The sequence below is a fragment of the Macaca mulatta genome, chromosome 7, assembly GCF_049350105.2.
Source record: "Macaca mulatta isolate MMU2019108-1 chromosome 7, T2T-MMU8v2.0, whole genome shotgun sequence".
Classification (NCBI taxonomy): Eukaryota; Metazoa; Chordata; class Mammalia; order Primates; family Cercopithecidae; genus Macaca; species Macaca mulatta.
This window is the reverse complement of record NC_133412.1, coordinates 80,599,510-80,618,650: the sequence shown is the minus strand read 5'-3', so window position 1 is coordinate 80,618,650 and position 19,141 is coordinate 80,599,510. Positions and strand designations below refer to the sequence as shown.

Here is a 19,141-nt window from a genome sequence, read left to right as displayed (position 1 = left end):
TCTCCGGTCGTTGCCAGGCTGGTCTTGAACTCCCGGCCTCAAGAGATCTTTCTTCCTCAGCCTCCCAAAGTGCTGGGGTTACAGAAGTGAGCTACCATCCCAGCCAAAATTACTATTAAAAAAAAAAAAGAAAAGAAAAACTATATTTACAACATGGAAGAATCTCACAAACATAATGATGCAAACTAGAAAGACTCAGTAGAATACATATAGTATCATCCCATTTATAGAGCTCAAAACCATGCAAAACTGAACTGTATTATTTACAGATGCATAGATCAGGGCAAACTACGAAGACAAGAAAAGCATTATCATAAAAATTGGGACAATAGGGCCTGGCGCGGTGGCTCATGCCTGTAATTCCACTACTTTGGGAGGCTGAGGCGGGCGGATTACCAAAGGTCAGGAGTTTGAGACCAGCCTGGCCAACATGGTGTAACCCCGTCTCTACTAAAAATAGAAAAAATTAGCCGGGTATGGTGGTAGGCGCCTGTAATCCAAGCTACTCAGGAGGCTGAGGCAGAAGAATCACTTGAACCCAGGAGGTGAAGGTTGCAGTGAGCCAAGATCATGCCACTGCACTCCAGCCTGGGCAACAGGAGCAAAACTCCATCTCAAAATAAATAAATAAATAATTGGGACAATAGTTATCCCTAACATAGGGAGGAGGTATGAAGAGAAAGATACACTTCTGGGGTCCTGGGATCCTGGTAATACTCTATTTCTTTCTTGATCTAGATGATGATTATGTATAACTGTAATTTTATACTGAGTCTTCACGTTTACTATGGATACAATATAATTTTTATGCATAACTAAACTTCATAATTTCTTTGTAACTATTCTTTAAATTATGTAAGTTTTTTTTTTTTAATTTTATTTTTTTGAGACAGATTCTCACTCTGTTGCCCAGGCTGGAGTGCAATGGCATGATCGTGATCTAGGCTCACTGCAACCTCCACTGCCCAGGTTCAAACGATTCTCGTGCCTCTGCCTCCCAAGTAGCTGGGATTACAGACATGGGCCACCATGGCCGGTTAATTTTTGTATTTTAGTAGAGATGGGGTTTCACCATGTTGGCCAGGCTGGTCTCGAACTCCTGCCCTTAATTGATCCACCTGCCTCAGCCTCCTGAAGTGCTGGGATTACAGGTGTGAGCCACTGTAACTCTTGGTTTCCAGCCAAATTATGTATATTTGTACAAATGTATCTTGGTCTCATAATAAATTTTTTTTTTTTTTTTTTTTGAAATGGAGTCTCACTCTGTCGCCAGGCTGGAGTGCAGTGGTGCAATCTCGGCTCACTGCAATCTCTTCCTCCTGGGTTCAAGTGATTATCCTGTCTCAGCCTCCTGAGTAGCTGGGATTACAGGTGTGTGCCCCCGTGCTCAGCTGACTTTTACGTTTTTAGTAGAGATGGGGTTTCACCATGTTGGCCACACTGGTCTTGAACTCCTGACTTCATGATCCGCCTGCCTAGGCCTCCCAAAGTGCTGGGATTACAGGCGTGAGCCACCGCCCGGCCAATAAAAATATATTAAAAAAAAATTAGGCTGGGCACAGTGGCTCATGCCTGTAATTCCAGCACTTTGGGAGGCCAAGGTGGGTAGATCACCTGAGGTCAGGAGTTTGAGACCAGCCTGACTTGGTGAAACCCCATCTGTACCAAAAATATAAAAATCAGCTGGGCGCGGTAGCGTGTGCCCATAATCCCAGTTACCCAGGAGGCTGAGGCAGGAGAACTGCTTGAACCCAGGAGACAGAGGTTGTAGGGAGCTGAGATCATGCCACAGAACTCCAGCCTGAGCAACAGAATGAGACTCCATCTCAAAAAAAAAAAAAAAAAAAAAGGAAAAATTAGCAACAAATAACAGATAAAGAATTAGTATTAAAAACATATAAAGAATATCCAGTTCCAATGAACAAATGTTCAGGGAATATAAACACAACAGCTCACCAGAATATATATACACTAAGTAAACTTATGAAAAAATTATCAAATTTTTCTAATAATTAATAACATGGAGCATCATTTCATACCTATTAAGCCAAAGAGAGAGGAATATTGCGAAAATTTATAAGATAAATGACAAGCATGAAGACTGATTTGTTAAAAGAAATAATTTGTTCAGATTTTTATTTTATTTTTTGGTAGACATGGAGTTTTGCCACGTTGCCCAGGCTGGTCTTGAATTCCCGGGCTCAAGCAATCCCTTACCTTGGCTTCCCAAAGTGCTGGGATCACAGGCATGAGCTACCGTGCCCAGCCAAGAAATGATTTAATATTGAAAAAAGCAGGCCAGGCGTGGTGGCTCACACCTGTAATCCCAGCACTTTGAGAGGCCAAAGTGGGCAAACTGCTTGAGCCTATGAGTTCGAGATCAGCCTGGACAACATGGCGAAACCCTATCTCTACAAAAAATCAAAAGCCCATCTCTACAATAAATACAAAAATTAGCCAGGCGTGGTGGTACACCCCTGTACTCCCAGCTGAGGTGGGAGGATCACTTGAGCCCGGGAGGTTGGAGCTGCAGTGAGCCCTGTCTTAAAAAAGAAAAGAAAAAAAAAAAATTCCTCAAGTGTCAGGTTAAAAAAGAAAGAAAAAAGAAAAACACTAAGTTATGAATACATTAAGGCTATAGCTACCTAAGAAATCTGTATAGCTAAATCTGTATAACTAATTTTATAGCTGAAATTTGGAAAGGACTCATGGAAAATAAAAATAGTTCAAGTGTTTGAAAGATAATATTATGACTGGAATATTTTTCTTGACATTGAGAATATGTTTCAATAAAATACAGGAACTTTTAAACAAAGTAAACTCAATAGTTCCCTGTCATTCCAGAGAACAAAATCGGTATGTCATAACTCCAAGAACTTTCACTCTCGGTCTTCGACTTGTATTTTTCATTCAGCTAACATCTACAGTGACTACTCTGTGCCAGTCATGGTAGGCATTGAGGTACAGAGATGGGCAAGTCATTATTACTGCCTTCAAGGAGCTTATAGACTAGCAGAAAATAGACATGTCAACAAATAATTACAAAGCAATGAGATAAGTCCGACAATCAAGTCTTTTCTTAAAAGACTATGGCTTCACAGATTAAGGAAAAACAGGCAAAAGATAGAGAAGCTTTTCAAAGAACACTGAATTGGATCTTGAAGGACAAGTGGAACTTTACAGACAGGACTGAGGTTGTGAAGAAGACTAGTCTATGAGTGGTACAAAGGCTGAGGTAGAATAGTATGTGTTAGAGAAACAGAATGTTCAAAAGCCTCAAGTATCATGCTAAGGAGTTTACATTTTATCCTACAGGTAATGGAGACCCTCACGGCCTTTCAGAACTGAAGTCCTAGGATTATTCTACGATTATCTTGGACCTCTTTTATTCTATCCATTTTTTATCTTAGAAAAAAATATGTAAATTAAAAGATATATATATCTTTTAATTTTTAATATTTCTTACATGAAGATACAGAAAATAGAATTACACCCATGTACCCACTAATCAAATTTAAAAAGTTAAATTGGGCCCTATTCTCTCTCTTTTAAAGGCATAAAACATTTCAGAATGATTGACGAAGGAATCTCACTCTGTCACCCAGGCTGGAGTGCAGTGGTGCAATCTTGGCTAACTGCGGCCTCCTGGGTTCAAGCGATTCTCGTGCCTCAGCCTCCGCAGTAGCTAGAACTACAGGCGCACACCACCACGCCCAGATAATTTTTGTATTTACTGCAGAGAGGGGGCTTCATCATGTTGGTCAGGCAAGTCTCTAATTCCTGGCCTCAGGTGATCCGCTTGCCTGTCTCCCAAAGTACTGGGATTATGGAGAAAGCCTGATGTTGTGGGACATGATTTAAAATCAGGCGCTCTTAGTTCAAATTCTGTATCTCTAGCACTTAATTGCCAAATGCTCTTTCTGTACAGAGACAACCTCTTTATGCTTCAGATTCTCCATGTCTAAAATGAGGACAATTTCATCCGCTTCTCTGGGTAATAATAACAGAACCCTTACTGTGTACTATGTAACAGGTAGTCTTCGAAGCATTTATTATTGCATACATTAAGTCGTTTAATCCTAACAAAAACGCCAGGAAGTAGAAGAGACCATTTCCCCCATATGATAGACGAAAACCAAGACACTTAGTGTTTCAGTAACGTGCAGTAGACACAGCTAAGCGTGAAGGAGCTAGAATTCGAACCCAAGCAATCTGATGCGGTATTCTTAATCACTTCGCTTTGCTGGGATATCGTGAAGCTACAGTTGTAAGATCATGGGTGCCAGGAACACGGCACACAGTAGACACTCAAAAACAAGAGTAGCCCAGTTCGTGATTATGGAAGGCCATAGAAAAAGTACAAAGTGTTTTCGTTGTTACTCAGGAGGGACAGGAGGTAATAGTGCCAGAGGTCTGGGCTGGGATTACCCCGTGCGGGGCATCATGTTAGGCACTGGAGTACATGGGCAAGAACATGCCGGGTCCTAGCCCATGCTCGGCCTCCGACGCCCCGGGAGACCTTGGCAGAGTTCGCCCCTGCCCTGGGCCTCTGTTTTCCCATCTGGGAACGTATTATGTATCTGCTGTCCTCCCAGGATGTTCGCCAGACTAGATGACTCAGCGGGGCGAGGCGAACCAGTGCAGGAAACGGAAGAACTCGTGCGGCCTCCAGCTCCGTGCCGGACAACCAGAGCAGGGCTAGGTCAGCGTAGATCTACCCGTAGTTACGCGCGCGGCACTCACCTCGCACGCAGACTCCAAGCGGGCGGAACCAGGATCCAAACTCCCCGCGGCGCGACCACGGCTGCCGCGCAGAGATCTCGCTCACTTCGCGCCGGAAGTCTGCCTATTCCGATTGGCTGCTTTCTGGGGAAACCGACCAATACTGTCGTACCCCCACATCTGTTCCCGCCCCTCAGGCTGCTGGGGCGGGGTCGCCGTGCGGCGCCGGGAGGGGAACGTATCTCCAAACCCCAATCAGAGTCCGGACGGGAGGGTCAGGTGACTACGGTTACATCCCGGGCTTCCGGCGCTAATTGGGTCTTTGTTTTTGGTGTTTTAGAGTCAGTGAAGGCTTTAAAGGAAGTAGGAAGCTAGAACCCGGCTGTGGCGGGGTTGAAAAGCTCGGGCGTCTGAGAGCTGAGACTTGCCAGTTCCCACAGGCCAAGCCAGGCGTCTTCACCCCCGTCTCTTGGTTCCGACGGTGTGTCTCTGCGAGGTTTTGGCGGTCTTGCCTCTCCATCCCCTTAATAATGCTGGTCTCTTCACCCGTACCCCTCTACACGAGCAGGTGCAAATTGTCATTGAACCGGGAAAGGGGGCGCACGCTCAGATGCCTCCAGGGACACGTGAGAAGCCATGCTTCTGTTTCAGCCTATTGCTGACACGCGGAAATGTGGGCCCTGTGGTGCCAGATCTTACTTTCTTTCCTTTCTTCCTCTCGTCTCCCCTCTCTACTTCCTTCCTTCTCTCCTTCCCTCCCGCCCTCCCTCCTCTTTGTGTGTGTGGTAAAATGTATCTAACATAAAATTCACCATTTTAAAGTGTACAGTTCAGTGGCATTAAGTACATTCACATTGTTGTGAAACCATCACCACTATCCATCTCCAGAACTTTTTCATTATCCCAAATAGAAAATCTGCCTATTACACAGTATCTCCCCATTATCCGCTTCTCACAACCCCTGATAGCCAATATTGCACTTTCTATCTGTAAATGCTAGGTACCGCATATAAATTGAATCATACAATAATTGCTCTTTTTTGATTGGGTTATTTCACTTAGCATTATGTCTTCAAAGAGCATCTATGTCGTAGCATGTATCAGAATTTCTTTCTTCTTGAGGCTGAATAATATTCCATTATACATGTATACTACATTTTGTTTATCCATTCATCCATATAAATGGATGCTTGGTTATTCCCACCTTTTGGCTATTGTGAATAATGCTGCTGTGAAATTTGGTATACAAATAATCATTCTCCACGTAATACGCAGAGACTTTTCTAAAATGTAAAAATCTGTTCAAGTTACCACCCTCCTGAAAATCTTCTATTGTAAATTGAAACCAAAATATGATGCTATTAAACACTCCATAGAATAACTGAAATGAAAAAACTGACAATTCCCTTAGTTGCAAAGATGCAGAAATGGGACTCTCATACAGTGTTGATGGAAGTGTAAAATGGTACAACCACTTTGGAAACATCAGTCTCTACCAAAATTAAATTTACTCCTACCCTATACCCCAGAAATCCCATTTCTAGATATTTACCCCCAAAAATGAATGCCTTTGTTCACTAAAAGACTTATAGCAGCTTTATTCATAATAGCCAAAGGTAAAGAACTCAGATGTCCACCAATAGATGAATAGATACATTGCGGCTTATTCATATAACTGTATACTACTGTTGAAGAGTAATTTTAATATCAAATATAATCATACAGATATAAATGTTAGACATTTTATCTAACTCATTAATGAATGAGAGAGCCAGAAAGATTACAACTGCTTCAATGGAAAATTCAAAGTACCTCACACACAGTCAAATGAGGAATAATGAAATAGCTACAAATATATACAAAAACTGGCAGAACTGATCAAATCCACAACTCAGTAATCAATTGCATTCTACTGAAAACAATTTGCATTTCTATAGACAAGAAGTGTCTATAGTTTGTAAAACCTCCGAGTTGTTCTGTAGCTCAAAGACAGTGAAAGGTTTAGAGTCCTCATAGAATCAGACATCCTAGAAAGGTAAGCTGGACAGCTGGGCACCTTGTTTTTCAATGACCCCCAGCAATCATTTCTTTGTTGTTTGTTTTTAGATAGAGTCTTGCTCTGTCACCCAGGCTGTAGTACAGTGGCGTGATTTCAGCTCACAGCAACCTCCACTTCCCGGGTTCAAGCGATTCTCCTGCTTCAGCTTCCTGAGCAGCTGGGCCTACAGGTACGTGCCACCACGCCTGGCTAATTTCTTGTATTTTTAGTAGAGATGGGGTTTCACCATGTTGGCCAGGCTGGTCATGAACTTCCGACCTCAGGTGATCTGCCCGCCTTGGCCTCCCAAAGTGCTGGGATTACAGGCTTGAGCCACTATTCCTGGCCCCAGTAATCTTTTTTAGACCATTTCAAAGCTTTTCTCAGTTTTTTTCGGTATTACAAAGTAATAGGAGAACAAACTACTGGTACATACAATATAGGTGAAGCTCAGACACTATGCTGAGCACAAAAAGAGGCAGATAAAAGAGTATATAGTGCATACCAGGTTACTTCTGGAGGCAGAGGTAGACTAGGAAGCTCCACAAGGAAATCTTATGGAGTGCTGGAAATTACATATCTATCTTATATAGACATTTAGTATATTTAAAGTAATATATAAATCATTTATATATAAAATCATTATATACATATAATCATTGAGATATGTATTTTTTCAATTTTTTAAAATTTGTTTTTATTTTTTGAGACAGGGTCTGGCTCTGTTTCCCAGACCAGAGTGCAGTGGTGCCATCTTCACTCAGTTCAACCTCCACCTCCCAGGCTCAAGCAATTCACCCACCTCAGCCTCCTGAGTAGCTGGGACCTCAGACACATGCCACCACGCTTGGCTAGTTTTTGTATTTTTAGTAGAAATGGGGTTTTGCCATGTTGCCCAGGCTGGTCTCGAACTCCTGGCCTTAAGTGATCTGCCAGCCTCAGCCTCCAAAAGTGCTGGAATTATAGCTGTGAGCCACCTTGCCTGGCCAAGGTATGTATTTAAGATTAATATGAGTGCACAAGCCTTTCATCACCCTACGCTAACATCCACAGAATCCTTCCAGATGGGAGGTAAAGGTTGCAGTGAGCTGAGATCACACCACTGCACTCCAACCTGGGTGACAAAAATAATCTATCTCAAAAAAAAAAAAAGACACACACACACAATCCTTCCAGCAGCTCCCATTTGCCTTCAAGGTGAAGACCAAACTCCAATTGAGTCCCTGCTTCCTCTCATGTGTCATCTGTCCCTAATCCCCATTTTCCTGACATTTCCTCAAGGTGTTTTATAGTCTTTCCAGTTTCCTGGCCTTTGCCTCCAAATCATACCTCTCATTCATCTCAGGTCTCAGGACAACTTTTCTGCAAGTCGTTGGAGAAGTTGGGAAGTTGGAAAGCCTTACCTAATCCTCCAAATCTGCCTGTGTGTCCCTCCTGGGTTTTCCCAAAACATGAGTCAGCATTTGTATTGGTTGTATTGACACTATTAGTGTGCCTGTCTTCCTCTACAGAATATGCTCTCCATGAGGGTGTTCTTCAGGGCCTACCACAATGGCTGGCACTAGAGAAGGGCACAAAATTGAAGAACAGTGAAGACAAAAACAGTAAGATAATTAAGGCCATGTGAGACAGCAACAATATTAGCTGAGTGTCACCCTTTATTGAGTTGTGAGTTTCCAACCTCTCACTTTGGGGGATACTGTTTGAGTCTAAATAACATTAGTGGCTTTATTCATTTGGTAGATTGTTTGTATGTTTGCGTTGTCTCTATCCTGCTTCTTCCTTGGCCATTTTGCTTAATAAAAATCTGCTTGATTTACTCTGCGTTTTCCCATAGAGAAGGGTAGCCTGAGGAGTTATTTAACAATGATGTGTTTTGGCCAGGCACGGTGGCTCACGCCGGTAATCCTAGCACTTTGGGAGGCCAAGGCAGGCGGATCACAAGGTCAGGAGATCAAGACCATCCTGGCTAACACGGTGAAACCCCGTCTCTGCTAAAAATACAAAAAATTAGCCGGGCATGGCGGCGTGCACCTGTAGTCCCAGCTACTCGGGAGGCTGAGGCCAGAGAATGGTGTGAACCTGGGAGGCGGAGTTTGTAGTGAGCCAAGATCGCGCCACTGCACTCCAGCGTGGGTAACAGAGTGAGACTCTGCCTCGAAAAAAAAAATAATAATAATGTGTTTTGTTTTTGCAACAAGTAAAAATTGACATATTTCACCCACATGTTCATTAACAGATGAATGAACAAACAAAATGTGGTATATCTAATATGCTGGGTGTGGTGGCTTACAGCTGTAATCCCAGCATTTGGGGAGGCTGAGGTGGGTGGATCAGTTGAAGTCAGGAGTTCAAGACCAGCCTGGCCAACATAGTGAAACCTTGTCTCTACTAAAATTACAAAAAAATTAGCCGGACTTGGTGGCATGCCCCTGTAACCCCAGCTACTCGAGAGGTTGAGGCAGGAGAATTGCTTGAACCTGGCAGGTGGAGGTTGTAGTGAGCCAAGATTGTGCCACTGCACTCCAGCCTGGGCGACAGAGAGAGGCTCCATCTCAAAAAAAAAAATAGTAGTATATCCATACAGTGGAATATCATTCGGCCATGAAAAGGAGTGAAGCTCTGACACATGCTTCAACATTCTGAGTCAAATATGCCAGACACAAAAGAACAAATACTATCTGACTCCATTTATATGAAATATTTTGAATAGGCAAATTCATAGAGATAAAGTAGATTAGAGGTTTCAGGAACTGACAGTAGGAGGGAGGGAAGAATGAGAAGTTATTGCTTACTGGGTTCATAGTTCCCATTTGGGGGGATGAAAAAGTTAGAAATAGTAGCAATGGCTGTACAGCATTTTGAATGTAATTAATACCATTGAGTTCTACACATAAAAAGGTTAAAATGGCAGTTTATTTCATACATATTTTACCACACACACAAGCAGTTGCTGTGAAAAAAAACACAACATATTTTACACACACATGAAAGCCCCAGTCAAAACAGAAATAGATTTTCAGTTTTTCTTAAAAAAGATGAAAGAAGAAAGGGTGGGAGGGTGGGAGGGAAGGAGAGAAGGAAGGAAGGAGGGAGGGAAGGAGAGAAGGAAGGAGAGAGGGAAGGAAGAAGAGAGGGAAGAAGAGAGGAAGGAAGGAAAGAAAAGAAAGTAAGATCTAGCATCATCACAGGGCCCACATTCCCTTGAGCCAACAATAGGCTGAAACAAGCGTGGCTTCTAACGTGTCCCTGGAGGCATCTGAGTTTGTGTCATGTTTCCCCCATCAGTGACAATTTGCACCTGCTCAGGTAGAGAGGTACGTGTGGAACAGAGGCCAGCATTAATAAGGGGGTGGAGAGGAGAGACTGCCAAAGCCTTGCAGAGACAGACAAAAGAAAGTGTGGTTTTCCAGGACTGAAAACTCAGTCGCAGCAGCCCTGTCTCAGTTGTACCTGTGGGATTTTAATTTATAGAGGCAACTGAATTATGACAGAGAGACTAGTGTCTTTGAAGGAATGATTTACCACATTTCCTGAGAGGAGGGGCACGCCACGCCATGCAGGGCCACATGGAGAAGAAGCACCAGGTTTGGTCAGGAGGCAGAAAGGAATGAAGGGAAAGCTTAAACCAGAACCTTTATTAGCATTTCAGCAGGAAAGGCAAGGCAGTGCAGGGAAAGTTGGGGACTGGCTGGTTTGAATAATTCTGGGAGGTTTTGGAGATTAGCAGTATCTCTAGGGGTTCTCTAGTACCTAGCCTTGGGTTAATTTAGGGCAGGGGAAGTATTGGCTTTGTGTTAGATAAAGGGGGTAGTTAGAGGTATGGACTTGGGACCAGTTAGAGGGTTTGTAATATAATTTTTTGGGTGCCCACAAAAGCAAGATCATAAGAAAGATGTAAACAACTTTCGCTGTTCATTTGGTCCTGTATGGCCTGAGCCACAAATGCGTTTGGCATAATAGCAGCTTCCAGGCATGAAAGAGCCAAAAGAAAAAAAAAGACATCAAAAACACTACCTTTGCAGTAGACATCTGTAATCTTTGCCTGGAGAAAATCATCTACTTACAGCACCCTGACACAGCTTTGGAGAGCCACCTTTCTCAATTCAGCCAGGAAACCCATGCCAATGTGGGACTGACTTCTCAAGCCTGGAACGCTAGGGGTGGCCATGCGACTTCAGCCTGGCCAATCAGTGTATCCTACTGGCTTGGCCTGATGACTCCAGCTGGGCCGATGAGAGCCCTCCCCAGGACTTTGGCTAGAATTTACCAGGAATGTGGTAATAGGTGTGCCCTTTCTGTTGGAGTTCCCAAACTGTTAAGATGTCATCCTGGATGTGGGACTGGGAGGGGAGGCTGCCTGAGGATAAAGCCACCGGAGAGGAGAGTGCAGGCAAGATAAGGAGATAAGTTGGGTTTTGGTAGAATTAATTGTCTGAGGCCCTGGATCCTGCTGTGCTGGCAGCCACGTCCTAGACTTTGCAGTCATATAAGCCAATTAATTCCTGTTTTTACTTAAAAAAAAAAGGCAAACTGCAAAACAGTAGCCATAGAATGATATGTTTATGTACAAAACAAGAGGGAAAATGATTCAGATAATGTGCCAGCTAGCATATTCATTTAAACTTTTCTAATAAATAAGAAGCTAATAATCATGAATACCTGTTGGGAGTGGGAACTGGGTAGATGGAGGAATGAGTCGTAGAAATACTTTACTGTGGCCGGGCATGATGGCTTACGCCTGTAATCCCAACATTTTGGGAGGCCAAGGCAGGCAGATCACTTGAGGCCAGGAGTTCGAGACCAGTCTGGCCAACATGACAAAACCCCGTCTCTACTAAAAATACAAAACTTAGCTGGGCATGGTGGCATGCACCTCTAGTCCCAGCTAGTCAGGAGGCTGAGGTGGGAGAGTTGCTTGAACCAGGAGGCAGAGATTGCAGTGAGCCAAGATGGCGCCATTGCACTCCAGCCTGGGCGACAGCAAGACTCTGTCTCAAAAAAAAAAGAAAAGAAATACTTCACTGTATACCCTTTCATATTTTTTGACGTTTGAACATGTGAGAATGTTACCTATTCATAATATGAAATACAGATATTTTATTTTTATTTTTTGTAGAGACAGAGTCTTGCTGTTGTCCAGGTTAGTCTTGAACTCCTGGCCTCAAGCAGTCCTCCTGCCTCAGCCTCCCAAAGTGCTGGGATTACAAGCGTGAGCCACCGTGCCCAGCCCAGACTTCTAAAAATACAAAAAACTTGAGGTTTATTTTATAAAGCCCTTATGAAGAACAAATCCTATTATAGCAAATACATTGAATTTTCAATGTACTGTGCTAGTAAGATATTTACACTCCTAACCACTCAGGAGCAAAGTAAACAAAGAACACTGTTAAGAGACCAGGTAGGTGGAGAAAGATCTTAATTAAACTTAAAGTTATACATAGTCTGCCTTTTGTTATGTTTTCTAAGAATATGTTAGAAGCAGTCTGAGATATTCAGTGGTAAGAACCATGCTCTTCTGAGAATATACGTTGTTATTCGCAAGGAACTTCTGCTTCCAAGTAGGATGTAGTAGGTATCAGTAGGTTGTCACTCCTGCTACAACAACCAGAAAAACAAAAATGCACACATACAAAAAAAGGATAAATTATACAAATCACACACATATATATGTATATATTTATAGACAGTCTCACTCTGTCACCTAGGCTGGAGTGCAGTGGTGCCATCTCAGCTCACTGCAACCTCTGCCTCCTGAGTTCAAGTAACTCTCCCACCTCAGCCTCCCGACTAGCTGGGACTATAGATGTGTGCCACCATGCCCAGCTAAATTTTATGTTTTTAGTAGAGACAGGGTTTCACCATGTTGGCCAGGCTAGTCTCAAACTGCCTTGGCCTCCCAAAGTGCTGGGATTACAGGTGTGAGCCACTGCACCTGGCCCAAATCCCATTTTTAAAGACATAAGAACATCAGAGAGCAGTGGGATCAGAGAAAGAAGGGCCCATTGCTAAGTGAACTGGGATTGTTGGTCATTTTTTTCCCTGGGTGCGTTTGTCAAAGCCAAAGATTGAGTGTGGTTTGCTGTGAACTTTCGATGGCCTCTCAGGCTATTGTTACAGACTAGAGTCTAAAGGTGCCCAGATAAGAGGCTTTTTTCCCCATGGGATATTTGCGGAATACTGGGGTAGACTGGACGCCAAGGGCTGCTAAGCTCGGGACCTAGACTGGAAAGGCAGAGTAAGGTCTCCTGCAGTCTCTTATTGTTTGGAATACGGAGTCCCTCTGAAGGGAGAGGCCTGCAACAAATACATGACGGGTCTCACTCTCAAGGTAATTAAAAACAGAGGTGGATGGCATCTAAGTAAAGCCACAACTCTCCCGAAATCAGCTAGATTTCTGATTGGATAGAATTATCATTCTTTTGAGCTACATTGGCTAACAGAAAATAGAGTCAGCCATTCAGAGGAAAATATTATTAACTTCGACCTTTAAGGTTCTTTTATACACAATATTTGGCATACAATAAAAAAGTATTAGTCGGCAGGGTGCAATGGCTCACACCTGTAATCCCAGCACTTTGGGAGGCTGAGGCGGGTGGATCACTTGAGGTCAGGAGTTCAAGACCAGCCTAGCCAACACAGTGAAACCCCAACTCTAATAAAAATACAAAAATTAGGTGTGGTGGCACACACCTGTATTCCCAGCTACTCAGGAGGCCGAGGCAGAAGAATCGCTTGAACCCAGGAGGTGGAGTTTGCAGTGAACGGAGATCATGCCACTGCACTCCAGCCTAGGTGACAGAGCGACACTCCATCTCAAAAAAAAAGAAAGAAAATCTATAAGGACAGAAAGATAAAATAGAAAGAACAATGTTAACTACGAAGTTCTTATTTAATGTCTCCCTAGAATACAATATTTAGCCAAGATTATTCACATAATCTTAGCATGTTTGTTGTAGAAAATAAAAGGGAATTTGTTTATTTAAATTATAAATAAACTCATTTTGTAATCATATTATATAAATTCCTGTTAGAATCCTGGATCTAGTTTTTTCTTCACAGATTGCAAGTAACATAAAATAAAGCATCTACCAGATTTGAATCTAAATACCACACTTACTTTACAATTCTGAATTTTGGTTTCTACATTTGTAAAATAGAAATAGTAATACATGTCTCATAAGTTTAGTATGAAGATTAAGTGACATAAGGCCCTTGGTATAATGCCTGGTACAGAGTAAATATACATTATTATTGCTATTACTACTTTTGGAGACAGGGTCTCATTCTGTCACCCATGCTGGAGTGCAGTGGTACAATCATGGCTCACAGTAGTCTTGAACTCCTAGGCTGAAGTGATCCTCCTGCCTCAGCCTCTTGTTTAGCTGGGAATAGAAGCACAGGCCACCATGTCCAGCTAATTAAAAAAAAATGTTGGCCGGGTGCGGTGGCTCACGCCTGTAATCCCAGCACTTTGGGAGGCCGAGGTGGGCGGATCACGAGGTCAGGAGATCGAGACCATCCTGGCTAACACGGTGAAACCCTGTCTCTACTAAAAACTTCAAAAAATTAGCCAGGCGCAGTGGTGGGCGCTTGTAGTCCCAGCTACTCGGGAAGCTGAGGCAGGAGAATGGCGTGAACCTGGGAGGCAGAGCTTGCAGTGAGCTGAGATCACGCCACTGCACTCCAGCCTGGGAGACAGTGAGACTCCGTCTCAAAAAAAAAAAAAAAATTGTTTTTGCAGAGACAAGTTCTCTTTATGTTGCCAGGGCTGGTCTTGAACTCCTGGCCTCAAGCAATCCTCCTGCCTTGGCCTCCCAAAGTGCTGGGTTTATAGATGTGAGCCACTGCACCCAGCTATGAAAAATTATTAATTTTTCTTCAGGCATGCATATCTACCATGTCACAGGAATCATCACAGGGAGTGTGAGGGAATAGACTCCCATTAAATGAGATGAGATTAATTGAGACAATGGATGTAACTCTCTCAGTAAAGTCCTTGTAAATGGTGACCTTTATTATTATAATCACGTAATCTCAGTCTGCCAAATCAGGTGTGCAACAAACTATTTTAACATAACAACTTCACTTGTGTTTTGAGTTCCCAGTCTACTAGATAACAGCAAATTAATCTTAGATATGTGAGATTTGTTTGTTTGTTTGTTTTGTAGAGACGGAGGTCTCACTGTGTTGCCCAGGCAGGTCTCAAATTCTTGGCCTGAAGCTGTCCTCCCGCCTCAGCCTCCCAAAGGGTTGGGATGACTGGCGTAAGCCACCATGCCCAGCCCAAAATTTGGAGTTTTCTTTCCTTCCTGCTGGATGGTGCGTGGGTTCTAGGGTCTTACCTTGTGCCAAGGTGTGAGTTGGAGGGCAATTGTTCCTTATAATCATCTTTCTTCGTACGTCACACAGAAGTGACCTGTTCTTGTGCCTATGCCTTCTTCAAGTCTGGGGCATCCTCTCTCCACTTCTATTTACAGCCTGGGGTCCATGGGAATCTTTCTGTTGCTTCAGTGTCAAACAAGGGCATGGACATCTTAGAGTGCCTGCGGTGCTGCCAACCGAAACACCCTATATGCAGTGCCATCTCTGGGGTCATGTTGTTCCTTGGCATGCAGCCCAGGAATCAGGGCCTCAGGCCTTTCTTTCTTGGAGCCACCTTGTCACTGCTGTCATATCAGTGCCTCACTTCTCTCTCCCCCTCCTTAAGGGGTTTTTGTTTTGTTTTGTTTTGTTTTTTTTGAGACGGAGTCGGGCTCTGTCGCCCAGGCTGGGGTGCAGTGGCCAGATCTCAGCTCACTGCAAGCTCCGCCTCCTGGGTTTACGCCATTCTCCTGCCTCAGCCTCCTGAGTAGCTGGAACTACAGGCGCCCGCCACCTCACCCGGCTAGTTTTTTGTATTTTTTAGTAGAGACGGGGTTTCACCGTGTTAGCCAGGATGGTCTCGATCTCCTGACCTCGTGATCCGCCCGTCTCGGCCTCCCAAAGTGCTGGGATTACAGGCTTGAGCCACCGCGCCCGGCCTTAAGGGGCTTTTAATCTGGTCTCCCTAAAAAACTTTACCGGCCGGGCGCGGTGGCTCAAGCCTGTAATCCCAGCACTTTGGGAGGCCGAGACGGGCGGATCACGAGCTCAGGAGATCGAGACCATCCTGGCTAACACGGTGAAAACCCGTCTCTACTAAAAAGTACAAAAAACTAGCCGGGCGAGGTGGCGGGCGCCTGTAGTCCCAGCTACTCGGGAGGCTGAGCCAGGAGAATGGCGTAAACCCGGGAGGCGGAGCTTGCAGTGAGCAGAGATCCGGCCACCGCACTCCAGCCTGGGTGACAGAGCGAGACTCCGTCTCAAAAAAAAAAAAAAAAAAAAAAAAAAAAAAAACTTTACCTATTATTACCTATCATTAAGAATAGGTTTAGTTTCTTTCAGAAACTATTGCTGTGGAGTGTTTTCCACTTTTGTTACCATTTCATCTCTCATCTGAGCCAATAGACACATAGATTGCTTAAATGGCTAAAGAAGCAGGGAAGGGAGGATACAAGAAGAAAATAAAAACAAGGCCAGCGCTGTGGCTCATGGCTGTAATCTTGGCACTTTGGGAGCCTGAGGCAGGCAGATCACTTGAGCCCAGGAGTTCAAGACCAGCCAGGGAAACATAGGGAGACCCTGTCTCTACAAAAAATCAAAAATTAGCCAGGCATGGTGGTGTGTACCTGTTAGTCCCAGCTACTCAGGAGGCTGAGGTGGGAGGATTGCTTGAGCCCAGGAGGTCAAGGCTGTGGTGAGCTGAGATCATGCCACTGCACTCTAGCCTGGGCCACAGAGCAAGACCTTGTCTCAAAAAGGAAAAAAAAAAAAAAAAAAGAAAGAAAGAAAAGAAAAACATATTAGGTAAGGGTTCCAACTATAATATAATTTTTTTTTTCTTTTTAAGACAGCATCTCACTCTGTTGCCCAGGCTGGAGTGCAGTGGCGCAATCTCAGCTCACTGCAGCCTTGACCTCCTGGGCTCAAGTGATCCTTCCACTTCAACCTCCCAAGTAGCTGGGACCACAGGCATGGGCCACCACTCCCAGCTAATTTTTATATTTTTGGTAGAGACGAGCTTTCACCATGTTGTACAGGCTGGTCCTGAGCTCCTGGTCTCAAGGAGTCCTCCTGCCTCAGCCTCCCAAAGTGTTGGGATTACAGATGGGAGCCATTAGGCCCAGCCTATAATGAGATTTTTATTATCAGATTAGCTTTTGTGCCTTAAACAACCATGAAACTGCCCAAAAGCTATAAGCAACCATTTTCAAACAATAGACAACAGGCAGTGCATGACAGTAATCCCTGAGATCACTGATGAGATGTTTCCCACAATTTCTCTGTCTCTCTGCTGGGGACAGCTTTCCAATTGCAGCATAGCAAGCTGGAATTCTGGCAGAGTTGGGATGCCCTGCTGTGTTGAGAAGAGATCAGAGTGAAGGGCTGCCGAAACCGCTGCAGTCCGTAAGTCATGGAGAGAATGGAGCTGCTTATGTGGGAGGCAGAGATCCACGCCACGGCTTTCTCATGAGTTCTTGGCTGAAAACTGGGATGTACATGTGTAGGGGAAGACTACCTGAGGGTTACCAGAGAGAGGCTGCTACCCAGTTGAGAGCAAAACAGTCAGTCTGATAACAGAATCCAGAGCCTCTACAATGTATCATCCAGTGTCCTTTACACAATCTAAAATTCTTAAACGTGCAAGGAAACAGAAAAATATGACCCATAGTAAAAACAACAATCAATGGAAGCTGACCTCAAGATGGTCCAGATGTTGGACTTAGCAAAGACTTTAAGGAAATTATTATATGTTCAAAATTCTAAAGGAAAATATGTTTAAAGAATTAAAGAAAAAACTATGTTAAAATAATTAGGCCAGGTGCAGTGGCTCAAGCCTCTAATCCCAGCACTTTGGGAGGCCGAGGTGGGTGGATCACCTGAGGTCAGGAGTTTGAGACCAGCCTGACCAACATGGTGAAACCCTGTCTCTACTAAGAAAACAAAAAATTAGCCAGGTGTGGTGGTGTGTGCCTGTAATCCCAGCTACTCGGGAGGCTGAGGCAGGAGTATCACTTGAACCCAGGAGGCGGAGGTTACAGTGAGCCGAAATCATGCCATTGTACTCCAACTTGGGCAACAAGAGTGAAATTCCGTCTCTAAAAAAAAAAAAAAAAGGAAAATATGGTCTTTTTTTCTTTTTTTAAGAGACAAGTTCTCACTACATTGCCTAGGCTGAACTTGAACTCGTGGGGTCAAGAGATCCTCTTGCTTCAGCCTTCCAAGTAGCTGAGACTACAGGCATGCGCCCCCACACCCGGCAGGAAAGGTCTTTTCTTTTGAGGCAGGTTCTAACTCTGACACCCAGACTGGAGTGCAGGTGGCATGATCTTGGCTCACTGCAGCCTCAACCTCCAGGGCTCAAGTGATCCTCCCACCTCAGCCTCCCAAGTAGCTGGGACTACAGGTGCACACCACCATGCCTAGCTAATTTTTGGATTTTTTTTTTTTTTCTTGCAGAGACAGGTTTCACCTTGTTGCCCAGGCTGGTCTCAAACTCCTGGACTCCAGCAGTCCACCCACATCGGCCTCCCAAAGTGTTGGAATTACAGGCATGAGCCACCACACTCAGCCAGGAAAGATCTTAATGAGTGAATGAATAGAAAACCAAGGAGACAAGTTGGTGGCTCACGCCTGTAATCCCAGCACTTGGGAGGCCAAGGCATGCAGATCACTTGAGGTCAGGAGTTTGAGACCAGCCTGGCCAACATGGAAACCCCGTCTCTACTAAAAATGCAAAAATTAGCCGGGCATGGTGGCACATGCCTATAATCCCGGCTACTGAGGCTGAGGCAGGAGTGTCTCTTGAACCTTGAAGGTGGAGGTTGCAGTGAGCAGGTATTGAGCCACTGCACTCCAGCACAGGTGACAGAGCAAGACTCTTTCTCAAAAAAAAAAAAAAGAAAAAAAAAAAAAAAGAGCAGGAGATTCCATCTCAAAAAATAAAAAAAGAAAAGAAAAAAACTACCAAACAGATAAATGTCAATTATAGCAAAGTACCGTCTAGAAATTCTAGAACTGAAAAGTATAATAACTGAAACAAAAATTATTTAAGAAGGACTTGACTTTCTATAGAGAAGGCAGAAGACAAAGATAGGCAACTTAAAGACAGATCAAGAAAAATGATCCAGTCTGAAAAACAGAGAGAAAAAGAACTGAAGAAAAATACACCAAGCCTCAGAGATCCATGGAACAATATCAAATATGTGGATATATTTGCTTGTCTTATCATTATAGGAGAGGGACTAAAGGCCAATGGGAAGTTAGGTAGGGCTTACGGTTTTGCTTGTCACTATCATG

At 43.9% G+C, this 19,141-nt stretch overlaps 1 protein-coding gene and 1 long non-coding RNA gene across 11 annotated transcripts in view; one reads left to right on the top strand and one right to left on the bottom strand.

Annotated features, from left to right (window-relative positions):
- The window catches only part of BLM (BLM RecQ like helicase), a 108,482-nt gene extending 103,625 nt beyond the window's left edge, over nucleotides 1-4,857 (bottom strand). For all 9 annotated transcript variants that reach the window (XM_077940346.1, XM_028852012.2, XM_077940345.1 and 6 more), the window contains exon 1: nucleotides 4,744-4,857. The gene's annotated coding sequence lies outside the window, so the exon portion shown is untranslated. The remainder of the gene's footprint in view (nucleotides 1-4,743) is intronic.
- Nucleotides 4,858-5,038: 181 nt separating this feature from the next.
- On the top strand, nucleotides 5,039-18,759 carry LOC144330113 (uncharacterized). Of its 2 annotated transcripts, none has more exons than XR_013395990.1 (4): nucleotides 5,039-5,290; nucleotides 6,829-6,950; nucleotides 17,146-17,668; nucleotides 18,356-18,759. It is a non-coding gene; the product is annotated as an uncharacterized LOC144330113 (long non-coding RNA). The 2 variants fall into 2 exon arrangements; XR_013395991.1 differs by having other exon boundaries at nucleotides 17,146-17,690; nucleotides 18,380-18,759.
- Nucleotides 18,760-19,141: the final 382 nt, after the last annotated feature.